At 48.1% G+C, this 15047-nt stretch overlaps 1 protein-coding gene across 1 annotated transcript in view; it reads left to right on the forward strand.

Moving 5' to 3' along the window:
* The first annotated feature begins 1354 nt into the window (after positions 1 to 1354).
* The window catches only part of LOC122368785, a 65511-nt gene continuing 51818 nt past the window's right edge, over positions 1355 to 15047 (forward strand). The window contains exon 1 of the mRNA XM_043343031.1: positions 1355 to 1543. The gene's annotated coding sequence lies outside the window, so the exon portion shown is untranslated. The remainder of the gene's footprint in view (positions 1544 to 15047) is intronic.

Genomic DNA, 15047 nt, shown 5'->3' on the forward strand with positions numbered 1-15047 from the left:
CTGACCTTGACCAAAACGTGACCTAAGCTGGCCCCAAAGGCTGCCTGACCCACATAATCGCATTTGTCATGTAAAATGGGCCATACAACATGTATCACACGACACTTTCATATTGTGACCCCCCAGTGACCTGACCTCTGTGACCTGACCTGGTATCAGTGACCTCAAATAGCAAAATATGTGTTTGAAGAACATTTCCCCATCAATGATTTTCAATGAAATGCATTTTACTCGATTTTACAGCGCATTTCTTGAAATGCCCGTAAACGGTGAAAATTCGACCTTTGACCTGACCTGTGACGTCATCGGTTTGACCTGGGTCAATAAAATTGGGTCACAAGGTAGTTCCCTGATAGGGCTATCCAACACCGTTTGCCGCTTGTCGCTAGGTTGCGTGGTTCTCGAGATCTTAGGGGGGGGGGCCAAAATGGCCCCCCAACGGGGCGCGTTGCTCGGCAGAGCCCAACGGGGCGCGGGTTAACGTTATTGCAACAAGTAGCGACTGTGCGCAGAACCGACTTCGACCTCTCCTCACGTTTGATGCCCTTCAGTCAATGACCCCTTCAGGCCAATCAATTAGGCATTCAGTGCCTCAGAAAGTGCCTCTGACCCCATATTCTAAGGCACGAAGCTGTCCTGAACTCGATGGCTTGGTGGCAGTAACTGCGCCAGTAAGTGCCGCAATGGTAACGGCGTCAGTAAATGCCGCAGTAAGTGCGCCAGAAAAAGAAGCAATAACCGTGCCGTATCTGTCATGTGAATGCCGACAAGGTTTCCCCGTAGCAGGTGAAAGTACCCAAGCTGTCGCCCTTAGTGTGAGGCCGTGTATCAAGTGTTTGAAGATGTGGCTCGCCCTCAAAATCTAACCAATAATGATCATAGCCACGGGTGGAGAATTGTGCTGGACTGGGGGTGCTCGAGCTCTCCCAATTCCACGCCGGCTTGGCTTTGGAGCCGCGGCCGGGCGGCGCGGGTCAAGGTCACCGCTAGGCGGCGGCGGATTTGCTGCGCCCGAGCACCCCCAGCTGGTCACAATTCTCCACCTATAGGGACTGCTGTTCCAACAGTTTCCAGAGTACCTATACCTGTTTCTGCGTCTTTCGTTTCGTGTTTGGACGTCCTGAAGTTGGAGTGTGAGCCGCGGTGGGTCTGAGCCTACTGGTCCGCGTGTATTCTGACGCGAGTATTTTGCTGTAAGCTTCTCTGACAATGCGCCTATCTAACTCTACTGCGGTATCTTTGTGATTGTAGTCTCCTGTGCATTCTGACATGGGTGTGCCCTCTGATATTTCTATAGCCACGTAACTATGCTCCCTGCGTGGTCTGACCCATGGCTTTGTCGTCACAGTGAGTGCGCCGCTGCTCCGTCGGAGAAACTGGACTCAGCTGGCCGGCCGGCGGCTCCGGCAGCTAGAGGAGGGCCTTCTGAGTCTGGCGGTGGGGCGGCCCGCCCCCGCCGCCGTCCCCGCTCAGCCGCCGCGCCGGCCGCCCTGGTCCTTCTGCTCGGCACTGCTCTACTGCGTCACGGTCATCACCACAATCGGTAGGTCTGTGCTGCTGTGACTGAGTTAACAGTGAATGTCACATGCGAAATGTCGGTCCTTTCGATTCTTTTTTTTTCAATTCGATTGGCTCATGCAGCCCCATGGCCAGATTGGTGATCTTTTGTGAAACACTGTCTGTCAAGATGTAGATTGACGCTAGATATATATGTATGTAAGTAGTTTCAGATATTCCAGTCGCTTCACACCATGCGAATTCACTTTAAACCCGCGCCCCGTAGGGGGGGGGGGGCCGAAACGGCCCCCCCTGTCCTTTTCGGTCGGTATCTCCTTAACGGCTGGAGATATCGCCACCAAACTTTCAGGACCCCTCCGGGCATCAATTTTACACATTGTGACCAAACAATTTTCCAAAGGCTATGATAGGTTGGCCACAAATGACGTCAGAATGACGTCATGTTCTGTCATTTTCGACCGAAAAAAGACCTTCGCGAGAAGACCTGTCAGGCCTACAGCTTTGAAGGTAGAGAGAAATGATCGAGAAATAAAAGGTGTAGATTTGACAGGGCTACAAAACTGCTATCTCAGATTTTTGAAATTTTTTAGTTTTGACCCCCAAAAATCAAAAAAGCATTTTTTGGATATATTTGCCAAAAAATCCAAAACGTTTTTTGAGTTTCGAAAAAACGGAATATATGTGATAGTACCTACCGTCTTCTATCTACATACCAAATTTCAGATCGATACCTCGTTTTTTGGCCAAGTTATAGCGAAAAAACTGATCAAAAATGATGACGTCAAATTTTCAAACTCAATTTTTGGCAATTCTAGACCTCGTAGAGCAAAACAAAGACAACCATTAGACTCCCCGTGACGAGCTGCATCGAATGGATACCCATTTTATGCAAAAATATCAACTTTGAAATTTGACCTAATTTGACCTGACCTTGACCTGAACTTCACCAAAACGTGACCTAGGCTGGCCCCAAAGGCTGCCTAACCCACATAATCGCATTTGTCATGTAAAATGGACCATAAAACATGTATCACACGACACTTTCATATTGTGACCCCCGGTGACCTGACCTCACTGTGACCTGACCTGGTATCAGTGACCTCAGATAGCAAGGTATGTGTTTGATGAACAATTTACTATCGGTGGTTTTCAATAAATTACCAATTTACTCGATTTCACAACACATTTCTTGAAATGCCTGTGAACGGTGAAAATCTGACCTTTGACCTGACCTGTGACGTCATCGGTTTGACCTTGGTCAATGAAATTTGGTCACAAGGTAGTTCCCGGGTGGGGCTATCGAACGCCGTTTGAATTTTGAAAATCGGCCGGTAACTTTCCGAGATCTTAGGGGGGGGGGGCGAAACGGCCCCCCCTACGGGTGGTAGGGTCCGCCGGTAGCCCTACGGGGCGCGGGTTAACCCTCGCCCGCACATGCTATTTTCCCATCCTAGAACGCACATGGGGGGAAGGGTGCCACCCCCCCCCCCCCGCGCCATTTCGCTCCTGTTGGAGATAGAGCTTCGCGGTAAAGACCAAAAATATTCTTTGGGAAGAGCGAATCCTCGATACCCAGTTTTACCTTCTCAGGTCAGTCATTGACCTTCCAGGTCAGGTCAAACTAAAAAATGTTGCTGTTTTGGGTCACCGTTGGATATCAAGTGCGCTGCTTATCATATACCGATGACGATGCCGTTTTCTGGTGCCAAGCCAGCTAGAACCTCTTTGTCACACTACCCGACCAGGTTTTTGCTGCTGATGTCATTTCAGGTCAAGCTAGGTCAAGGTCAATGATATGTGTTTGTATATCTGTGTGTGTCTGTGTGTATACTGATGTGTGCACCGACTGTTTATGTGTCCATATTACATGAAATCATGATCTGAGAAGCTTTTACCAAAAATGCAGTCAAAAAACTTCACGAAAAGTAAATTCAGCTTGCCTAAAATGCAATTGTTTTAGATGACCTATAGGCTGACCTTGACCCTGACCTTGACCTCTGTACATCGTCGAACAACATGTTCCACGATACGAGGGGCGTTCAAAAAGTTCCCGGCCCAACCATGAAGGAGTTGGAATTTCGGCCTGCAACGCGGTGTGTTCAATGATGTGTTATTGGGATGTCCACATACGTAGCCATTAACCAATCTGCCCCGTGATTGGTTCAGGCTGCTAATTAATCGTAACATAGTTTGCCATTCCCGGTCAGAATGGGCGACGCCCAGAAGGGAACAGTGATTTGGTTCATGTATTGCAGAAAAATGCACCAAACGTTATTCACGAAAAGCTAGTGCCAACACATGTTGAGGTTTGTCTTTCTTACAGTAGCGTCAAAAAGTGGACATCTCTGTTCAATTTTGGTCAACAGATCATTAATGGTCACCCCCGCAGTGGCCAGCCATCAACAGCATTGACTCAAGAAAATATGAAAAATAAGCACTTATTTGTGAAAAATGACAAATGTTCTGGTCTGGAACAACGCAGCAGAAGTGGGGGTGTCTATCAGGTTCCTCAAAGCCATTCTTCGACAGCGTATTAATATGTTTAAGATCTCTGCAAGATGCATCCCCCGTTTGCTGACTCCAGAGGAAGGGCAAACTCGAAAGGAGGCGTAACGCGAAAATTTTGGCCCCTATATCGAAGATCCAAAAGAGTTCATTGAATCACTTGTTACCGTGGAGGGATTGTGGGCGTCACACGTTGACCCTAGGGCGTGACCGAGTTGCACAAGTGGAAGCACACTGAGTAAAGGCCACCAAATGTGTGCGACGTGTGTAAGTGTAACAGCTGGAAGCTGTAACATTTTTTCCGTACATCAAAAAGGACATCTCTCACACTCTATACGTAAGGACGATCGCACTGTCTGCCGCGGCGCTGAGCCGGCGTGGGGAGGGAGTCGACCATACAATCCCCCGACCCGTCGGCCGGTCACCATTAAGCGAAGATCAAAGGCTCGCCGAAGGGTGGAGTTCCAACACACCCATCCGGGCCGGCGCAGCTGCCGCCGACAAACGCGCGCAGTCGGAAACATCTGCTCCCGGTGCTGGACCAGCCTCCCGACACCCTGGACATCCGCCGGGGATGGACAGAAAATTCGAACGGAAATGGGGTGCGAGAAACGTCACGTCGGCGGAGGAAGGAGGGAGGAATGAGTCGCGCCAGATCAGTCGCTGACAGGATACATTTGCGGTTAGCCATCCGGCGGCCGGGCCGAACACCCGGGCGAGTGAGAATGTCACGATTCCGGCGGAATGGAGGGTGAAGCGAGGGGGGGGGCCAGTCGGCACCGGATGCCGACAGGAAAAGGCCAATTTTCAGCCCCGGTGACGGAAAGACTGACCACCGGGCGGAACCGGTAATTGAAAATCACGGAGAACAAAACTCAATGCAGAAGGAGAGAGGGGGAACAGACTTCGGTATCAGACCACGGGTGACAGACCACGAGGGGGAGGGCTCATCTGGACGGCGGGTCGGCCGGCACGTCTCAGTCTGAGGCTGGCCGACCCCACCCCTGCCGGAGCGGAGGGACTCTGCTGTCGCGACGGAGATTCGACGTGTTCAACAAACTGTCAAGTGAGTCATCTCATCTGTCCGCCTCATCAAGACTGCCTCCCCGTCATGGACAATTCACCTCCCATTTACCCATCGGATGTCTCTGATCTGGATTACAAATGCCACTCCCTGAGGTCTAACTTGAGCCACCATTAGGAGGGTAATGGGTTAACACCGTGTAGGGGAGGGCGGTAGGATGGTCTCGCGCGCTCCATATTGCGTCCCGGCCGGGCAGGCCGCGGTACGATCTGTTTGTAAGGGTGGGCAGACAGGCTAATGGGCCCGAATGGTCTGGCCTTGTCTGTGGATAGAAGGGAGAGGGGTTATTGGGAAGCCGGGGCGGGTCAGTAACAGCCCGTGCGCGCTAATGGCTCATCTTACACTTGTATTGGTGCTAGCACTAGTGTCGGTCATTTGCGCTCGCGGCCCGACCGCGGTAGGGTGCGGGGGCCAATGCATTAGAGGGGAGGAGAACAGGTCAGGTGGTGTCATTTTTAGGGCGCTGGTCACCACTGACGCGTCAAACTACGTCAGATGACGTCATGACAGTTCAATTGGCGATGTTTTGTAAATAATCTTTTTGCGGTTAGGGCGTTAGGATTAGGTTTAAGGCTAAGTTTGTATCGAGAATGGCGAGTTGACTATATCGATCGCAATGCACCGGTTATGGCTTGAGCTTGAGCATTACTGTATCGCCCGTTTGTAAATATAGCGTGAAAATTTAACAATCTGTCTGGGAAAAGAAAGGGAGGGTTACTCCAGATATGTTGCTGATTCGGATTCACAGAGACCGCTAACGTAATTATCATTGAGTTGAGTCGTCATCGTCGATCACACGGCCTCACGCCGGCCTAGCACCACAGGCTCACCGGAGTTGAATGAGACTACGCCACGGCCGTCTGATCATCAATCAACGGAAATGCAATGATCATCCTTCACGACGCGACCACCACCCATTCGTTTTTTTTTCAGTTAGAAGCTAGTAGGTCGATATAAGCTGCTCTACGATCTGACTTTGCTGGTCTCGGTAGAACAGCGTTTCAATCCTCGATCAGTCTAGTGTTAATCCAAAGCTTATCAATCGATTCTCAATCCTTACAAAGTGCTAATCGAGATAAATCGACGGTCAGCGTAGGATTGTCATATCCGTGGCATACCTAGATTAATCATTGGGATAAGGTTTGATACGAAGGCGGCCCAAGAAGTCGTAACGTGTTCAGTTACATTCGGATAAGGAGAGTAAACATTGTAAATACCAAACATTATTCTGCTCCTTCGGCAGCTCAGCGCCAGAACAAGACTGAATTGCCTTCCGGGTTGTTATTAAATCAGCATTGAGTCGTTTCGTGATTCGCGTTCATATAACCGATACAAATCTGAATCACCATTTCAATCGTTATAAATTTATCGCTGTTCGTAACCTGTCATTCAATCCCCCTTTCTCCCCTAGCATTATCAGTACCTAACTGACATTGATGCCAGCTCCCCCTTCGAGGTATATCAAAGATTAACGCAGAAATGTCACGGTTGTTAAATTGATGCATCATTTGAGACCTTTAATCATAAACGTCAAGCGAGTTACCGTTCGATGTGACGTGACTATGACAAAATATGTCACCCTGCTTGTACTCAACTAGAGTTGGTTACGGAGGGAAGCGAGGAATTACCACCGCCTATAATCACCATTCAGGTATGACAGGGACCGTTTTGTTCAGATCGGATTACTGAACGGTCTGCAGACCCCAATTAATTGACAGGAACCATGTAACGTGCACGGTCACACCACGCATTATGCCGCCGGGCAGCATTGCCTACACTTCCAGCCCAATCATGTTAGTTAACACCGGGATTCGGGAACGTGATCACGCCCACCCGTTCTTTGAAGTAGTTAATGTGAGTAATTTTGGGAATATGTTGGGCCCCGTAGGTTTTACTAAAACTGAGCGATTGTAGTCAGAACGAAATGGAAAACGTATGCCCCTTGACCTTAAACAATTAACAGGTTAATAGCTGCACCGACGGCAGCGCCCCTAGCGCCACCTACAAGACCCAACTCTTTCGGTACAAACTCCGACAGCGCTCAGATGCAGCTGACAGTGCCACCTGGCGTGAAATAGGCCGGGCTGGTTCCCAATACGGCCGCGAGAGCTCGCTCGTGTGCACGCATTTATGCGTGAGCTGAAATAAGTGAGTGAGAGGATGAGTGAATGAGTGGGCGCGTGCGGGAGTGGGTGAGTGAATGGGGGCGTGAGTGCGTATGTACATTAGAGGGAGAGAGAGTGAGCGAGAGAGAGAGAAAGAGAGAGAGAGAGAGAGAGAGAGAGAGAGAGAGAGAGAGAGAGAGAGAGAGTGAGTGAGTGAGTGAGTGAGTGAATGAGTGAGTGATTGATTGAGTTAGTGAGTGAGTGAGTGAGTGAGTGAGTGAGTTAGTCGGTGAGTGAGTGAGCGAGTGGGTGAGTGAGCGAGTGGGTGAGTGAGCGAGGGAGTGAGTGAGCGAGAGAGCGAGAGAGAGAGAGAGAGCGAGAGCGAGCGAGAGAGAGAGAGAGAGAGAGAGGGAGGAGGATGTCGAAGCAAAACGTTTTAATTCAGTCTTTACAAAGATCGACCCCATAAATGAAAGCTTTTGGTACGAATTTGATGCGTGGCACTCTACTACCACCTAGCCAGTATAACCTATTACATCCACTAGGCGGCGCCAAAAGCGTCGATGAGTCAGAATGGTCGCCGGTCAGGTGTGGAACAAGGTCATGTCGCCGCTAAGCTCATAATTACAAGCGTTTAAGGATGCTTATCACCTAACCCTCCACGTTGGCTTAATTTACAAATCTTGTATATGTAGATTCAATGAAATATCTTTTGTTTAAAGGACTCAGACCAACAACAAGCCAAAGGTCTGAGTTTCAACTTCGTTTCAACATCTAAACTTCGTAAGATAGCTTTTGATCACAGGGCACATTCTCAAATGATCTAAATAACATTTAGTGATCATTGCATTGGAATACGTTCAATTTGTCGAAACCTTTCAAGTAAGGCGTGATAACTCATTTAACCAGCAGGCAAAAGTGACCGTCATGCTAATTTAACCCAGCTAAGGCAAACGGCAAGGACAGTTGAATCTCACGAATGCTATCCGCCATCCGGTCCCCATCGGATTGGAGAGCGCTGGCCCAGCAAGCCCTCAGCTCAGCGGAACCGCGAACAATGCACCAATATGGACCTGCTGAGAGAAAGAAATTATCTGTTAAGACAGTTGGACGAACCCTTCTTTCAACGATTGACCCACGCTGACCTCAGTAGGAAGACGGACAAATTTGCGGGTGGTCAAAAAGGGGAGAAATAGACAGCAGTCACATATGATCAAAATTTAGTAAATCTTGGTGAACAACTCTACAGTCTAATTCTGGGAGAAACTGGTTACCTTTGTCAGTCGAAAGCAAACTGTACATCGCGAGGCATGCTACCAACTCAGATTAGCAGATAATTATAGGCTAAAGGCAGGAATGGAGAATTAATTGTGTTATGATTGAGCGCGCATCACTAAAACTTAGAAATTGAAAGGAAGAAAATGACCCACCCCAGTCACATTTCTAGTGTCATTCCCCAACGAACAGGTACTACAATATGTCAAAGGTCATTACCACCCAAGCTAGGATGACATTCCATCTCATGTCATGTGTGGCGTGGAAAGCCACTGGCAACTGTGCTTACAAAGTTTTGAAGGGATACGTTGAAATTGAAGAATGCAAAGATGATATGAAATTGTGGCAGATCACCCCATGATCCAGATTAAGGTTTGATACCAGACATTTTTGTTTCAAAACTATCTTTTGCCTAAGCGTCAGCCAAGAAGCAAGGAGCTTATTGGTTAGTTTGCGTTCCGCTGACCCTGACGAATGGCATGAGTACCCACTCAGTCAGCGGGATATGCCAGTTAGTAAATTCAGATGATAAACCAGTAATGTGCACCAATTCAAGTCAGATTATTCCCAGTAACATCCAAGGTTATTTGATCCCTTTCTATTGACATGATCTATTAAACATGGAATTTCAATGCTTATGACCATTGACCTCTCAGTCACAAGTCACGACTGATCTCATATCTGGCCTCGGATGCTAGCACCACAGTTTCGGACCAGTATGGTTTCACTTAAGAGGGTTAATATCCGGGAATTGAATTTTATAAGGCATCATTGAACATGACAAACTTTGTCAGGTGACGGAACAGATACAACGATGATTATACCAGTCTAGTCTTTGCCGAGCCATCAGTTTAGTTTAAAATTAGCACCATTCTCCAATGCCCAGTTCCCATTAGCTTATTATAAGTTACCGCTCTTGCCTTTTTTTTTTTGTCTGAATGGTTGAATCGGCAGAGCCCCCCTTTTTGATTTGATTTAACCATTTCCCATTGCTGATGTTCCCATTCGAATAATTGGATTCCACATTTGCCTAAATTTGTGTACTATCCACAACTTAGCAATTGGCAAACCGAGCTTCCTTAACCCTAGAACGCCTAGGGGGGGGGTTGTATCAACCCCCCCCCTGAGGTTTTTCGGAAATAGTGCAAAAACGGCGGCGCGCAGCGCCGCCAAATTTTGGGTACCTTATGGGGCAACCTTTGCGCATCTTTTGCCGAAAAAAAATTGATCGGGTCATGTCAGGTCACGGAGTTATGACGTCATAAGAGGTACAGCCTCCGGCCGGATTTTCACAAACTGAGTGCCAACGCCCGAGGTTTCCTGCCGGTGGTACGGACATCGGTTGATGGATCGTGATGAAACTTCCCATGCATGTTGGGGCAAGTATTGGCTATCATATGGTATAAGAAATTTGACCGGGTCAGGTCAGGTCACGGAGCTATGACGTCACAAGAGGAACAGCGTCCGGTACTATTTTTGAAAAGCGCCCGAACCACTATTTTGCTAATTCTTGTCACCTCAATGGGAATATGCAGCAATATTAGCTTCTACAGGGAGCAAATGGACCTCCCAAATCCAAAAATACAATCAGATTTCAAAAATTTAAATTTTGATTTTTCGAATTTCTGCCGCCGACTGTGACCTTGCCGACTTCCGGCGCTCCCAACGCGCCATTTTTAGAGCTAGGGAAACGAAATACATACCAAACGATAGAGAATTGATCAAGGAACACGATAGTGAAGGTTTCAAGTCGATATCTCCCACCGTTTTGCCGCAATCGCCGCCGAAAGTTGAAAAAAGTCTATTTTTCCGAAAATTTGACCTTTGACCGGTCAAAAGTAGGTCAAATGTTGACCTAGGACCAAAAAATATACCACCAATCGCGAGATCTCGTTGAGAGCAATCCGTTGGTCTTTTCCGCTAAGCTCTACGACCTTCCGTTTCGAAACGCCAGGGGGGGGGTCGTAACAACCCCCCCCCTGGTCGTTCGTGTTATGAGAAATGGCCTGGTCGTGCGAGGGTTAAATTAGAACACCACAAGTCGATTGTCAATTGCAAGTTAATAAATCATCTGGTCGAGTATGTCAATTGCAAGTTAATAAATCATCTGGTCGAGTATGTCAATAAAAATCTGCATTATAAAATTGACTCTCATAAATCGGTTCAGTAAGATAACATGAAATCACATGAGTTGGATTGTTTTTTTTTTAAATCGAAATGCCAAATTGAGACTAATCCGGCGCACTACCTTAGAGTTCCCTTGATGCAAATACTTACGACCCCAGAGAAATTTGCGACAACGTGGCGAGGGACGCCAGACAGCAATCCACAAATAAAATATTCATGATCACAAATGATTGGGCACTACCGAGAATTACTTCATTAAATCACAGGCAACACTCAGAATAGTCAAGTTGAAATTCCGGCCAAAAAAGTTGGCGTGTCCAAGGTTAGACGATGAGAATTCAGGATGTACCAACCCGCCGACGACACGATCTTATGACGTCATTACTGATCAACAAGTGTAAACACAGTCTGTTTCCTGGAATATGACGTCACTGAGTGAATATAGCAAGCTACGGTGGAGGCGTTTCGGATGATAGGCATAAATATCGTGTAGATGAAAGGAGTAGTAGATGGTCTGAGTATTTGGCGGCGCAGATTCCTCTATCAAATGATTTTTTTTTGTTCATGTCGCGGGTAACAATTGACTCGTACCGCGCAGCGGTGCGCACACGGACTGAAGGGATTCTACGGATCAGACAGGTAAGGAGATACAGAAGGAGTGACTCTGAAGTAGTCGATAGATATTGAAACCGGAATTACACAAGGAGGAACAGATCTAAGGATGGATGCTAGCCGAAGAGGAGGTATGTTGCGACACTTTCATGTGTTTTTGACTCTGCTGATACGTCTAAGTCTACTAGGATTGGAACTGTCTCACGTTACGGAAGAAGTAAGTATGTTAGGCAGATATCAGAACGAAGAACGCCATAAGACGCCCAAGCTGAGAGGTGAGTCAGAGAGAGACAGAGCGATAGAGCACGCCGCCCGAGGTGAGTGACAAATACGAAAATGATAGAGGTTGAGGCGAGGAGAATACCGCCGGGATGAGGTAAGTGAATTAAGTCCACCGTCGGAAGTATCGCAGCATGCATCACTCATGACGCTAACGCGCTTGAACACACATCTGCAGGACAGAATTCCACGGCGTCGGATAAAATTGCAGGATAGATTCAGTCATGGAGTCTTTCGAATCACACCGGTCAATGATCCGAAGGCGCCACTTGCGAGTGCCATGACTGCGTGAGAGTACTGAGTAGGTACCTGTCTATGAGCCCAGTGAGACTGCGGTCGTCGGGGTAGCAGGCTTGTGTCCACCGGTCCGTTAGGTGAAAACGCGTAAGACAGTCTCTCACAGAAGGGCTGCAAGGGTCAGTAACCAACGTCCGGCCGCGGGGTTTTAGTAGGGAAACAGAGATGTGCCGTGAGCGGCAGAGGTTGACGGACCAATCATAAGCCACCGAGGAACGCTAATAACTGACGCTACTCGCGTCGATCTTTAGACAATTAATCGGGGTCAAATGATGTAGGTGTTCGAAGAGAGTGGGCCGGCAGAGATTGATTGAACCAATCACACCCATCGACGAACGCTAATAATGTAATCGCTACGTGCGTTGCACCTTTAGACAAGTAATCAGGGTCAAGTGATGTAGGTGTTCGAGGATATTGGGTCAAGGAGCCCAAGAGGTGCTAGGAAGAGCACACACGATTCCAATGTTGGAATGGGGCGCGATAAGTCGTTGGGAGGTAAGAGTAAGCTTAGATGAAATTTACACTAATCACGGAGTCTATTGAACAAATTGCGTTTATTGTCCCTGATATGTACCGCTGGAGGGAGTTAGAACAATTGCTGGGAGGGACTGAAAAGTCGACGCGGGATCAAATTTATTGTAGTGAGATGAGAGAGGTATGACAAAGAGAGTGAGTCTGAGGGAGATTGAGGTATGCGTCATATAGTGTAAGGACCAGCGGGAGATCTAATCTCAGCATTGAAGGCGACATTAAATGGGGATGTACTCTATTATCTTGGGATGATAGGCATTAGAAAGGGAGAGAATGGTGGGTAGCTATCAGGTATCAGATGGTGGCTTCAGGTTATGTCCTCAAGGGAGGCATCAAAATTATATGCTTTGGGGAGACATCCGTGTCCTAAATTCCTTATGAGACAGAAACCATCCTAGGCAGTGAAGACTATATGTTGACAAGCGACAAGCCAGCCTCATTATAAATATTGTTTGTGACGAGCCCCAGGCGCAAGGAACGGTGGCGGAAAGGAATCGGTCAGCTTGAAACCAACGGACCGATCAGCAATTGGAAATGGGTGTGTAATTACGTTTGAACAAGAGAGAAATCAAACAGCAAGAAAAATCAACTCATTAACCAACCATTTGAGGATTTACCAGTCGAAAACACTCACCTGAGGTTGTTCCAGAGCACGGCACAGGTCGGCAACCATCTCGGAAAGAAGAACACCCCCGATGAACGAAATTTTATTAAACAATAATTTTTTTGGAAACATACTCCCCACCGCTTCCGGACCCCCTGGGGGCACAATCACATAAGTCAGACGGCAAGGTGACAGTGGTTGCATTTTGGGATGCTGGCGGGGCTCTGCTCGTCAACTTTCTAAAACAGGGGAGCACAATTAATGATGAATGCTACACCTCCCTTCGATAACAATAGCGAGCAGCAGATATCAAGGAGGGAGAAGCTGACTAAAAGTGTGCGCGTGATCCAGGACGACGCACCAGCACACATGAGCAGGGTGACGATCAGCGAAGCAGTGAGCTGTGGCTTCGAGTTGTTGTCACAGCCACTTTTTTCTCCGTACCTTGCACCCTCAGGTTGCCACCTCTTCCCCAACATAAGGAAATTGCTTAGCAGTGGCAACTTTGCAGACAGCAAGGAGACAAAAGCAGCCGTCTTGGACGTGCCAGATGCGTCCGAAACCCACTTGGCTATGGAGACCCAGGGGCCTCTCGCGAATCGCTGCGCGAAATGTTTCTGTCTTAACGCTGGTTATTTGAATAAATGAACATTTTTGGTCTAATAAGTCGACGTCGTATCTCTGCTCCTTCATGGTCGGGCCGAGAACTTTTTGAACGCCCCTCGTATATGGGAGGTAAGACTGGCAAAAAAGGCCGAAATCAAGGTGTCAAAAGCTCACAAGGCCCATAGCCAACGCAAGATGTTGAGAATTGGTCATTTGGGTCATGACATGACCTAAGAAACAAGGTCATATCTCCGAAACCAAAAACCACAGAAACTTGAAATTTTCAGTGGACATCAAGAAAGGATAGAGGAGCAGCTATACGAAAAATTAGGCTTCTAGCTCTAAAAATGTTGAGTGCAGAGCAGAAAGACTACCTGGGGGGGGGGGGGTGGCAACCACCCCCCCCCCTCATGTGTGGGCGAGGGTTAACCCTCGCCGGCCGAGGGGGGGCGGGTGCCGCCCCCCATAGGGCTTTTTCGCGATAGCTCCGAACACGCTGGCGATAGAGAGCTGAAACTTGGCATACCTGACCTTTGATTCAAGCCAGATCTTTTGACACCAACTGCATTTTTGGGTCAGGTCAGGTCACTGACCTATGACGTCATAAGTGAACCTCTGCACGGTCTTCAAATGTCGCAACTTCGCAACGCCCTCACTGCCAGAGGAGATGTCACAGGGAAATGAAACTTGCAGGATCAAGTATCCATTATGATTCTCACAACTTGTATATCTCAGATTTTTCCTAAAGGTCATATCAGGTTAGGTCGTTTTCGTGACCTCACCATTATAAGTCAATGGGGAAAAATGAAAACTGCTATTCTGGCGCCGGGAACGATCTCCAACTATCTCAAGCACACAGAATCGTGATTTGATGCACTCCTTGCAATGTTAGATGCGTCACTTTTGCAATGTTGACCTTGCGTGACGTCATTTATGACGTCATCAAGGTCATATTAGTTTTTCGTCAATAACTCTTTATCACATTGAGCTAGCGAGTCGGGGAAGCCACCAATGAACTCAGGAAGACCTGCCGAATCGAATGATATGCGACATGACCTCTTTCGACCAACTTCGTGACCTTGGGGTGCTGACCTGACCTTGACCTGAGGTCAACACCCCAAATTGACCTGACCCGAACAAAAAGTATATCATTCGACGCGCCTGAGCGAGGCGAGCACGATGCTGCCAAAATCGCGGCTCTGCGGCCGTGTGTTGCGAAGTTATTCTATTCACCAAAAACTGAACCGTACCTTGGGGCACTTGACCTGACCTCAGAGGTCACCGGTTGACCTAGGACCTTAAAATCGGGTACCAATCTCTGCGTCTCGTAACGGCGCACACGCTCGTTTTTTCCGCGACGCGCTAGCTCCACCAGGGGCGAAACGGCGAGGGGGGGTCGTACCCGCCCCCCCCCCCCTCGGCCGGCGCGTATGTAGAAAACCAATAGGTCCGGCGAGGGTTAAAGAACAACGAGTGCCTTTGGAAAAGTAGACGGCGAAACATC

The sequence above is a fragment of the Amphibalanus amphitrite genome, unplaced genomic scaffold (assembly GCF_019059575.1).
Source record: "Amphibalanus amphitrite isolate SeventyFive unplaced genomic scaffold, NRLGWU_Aamphi_draft 000975F_arrow, whole genome shotgun sequence".
NCBI lineage: Eukaryota > Metazoa > Arthropoda > Thecostraca > Balanomorpha > Balanidae > Amphibalanus > Amphibalanus amphitrite.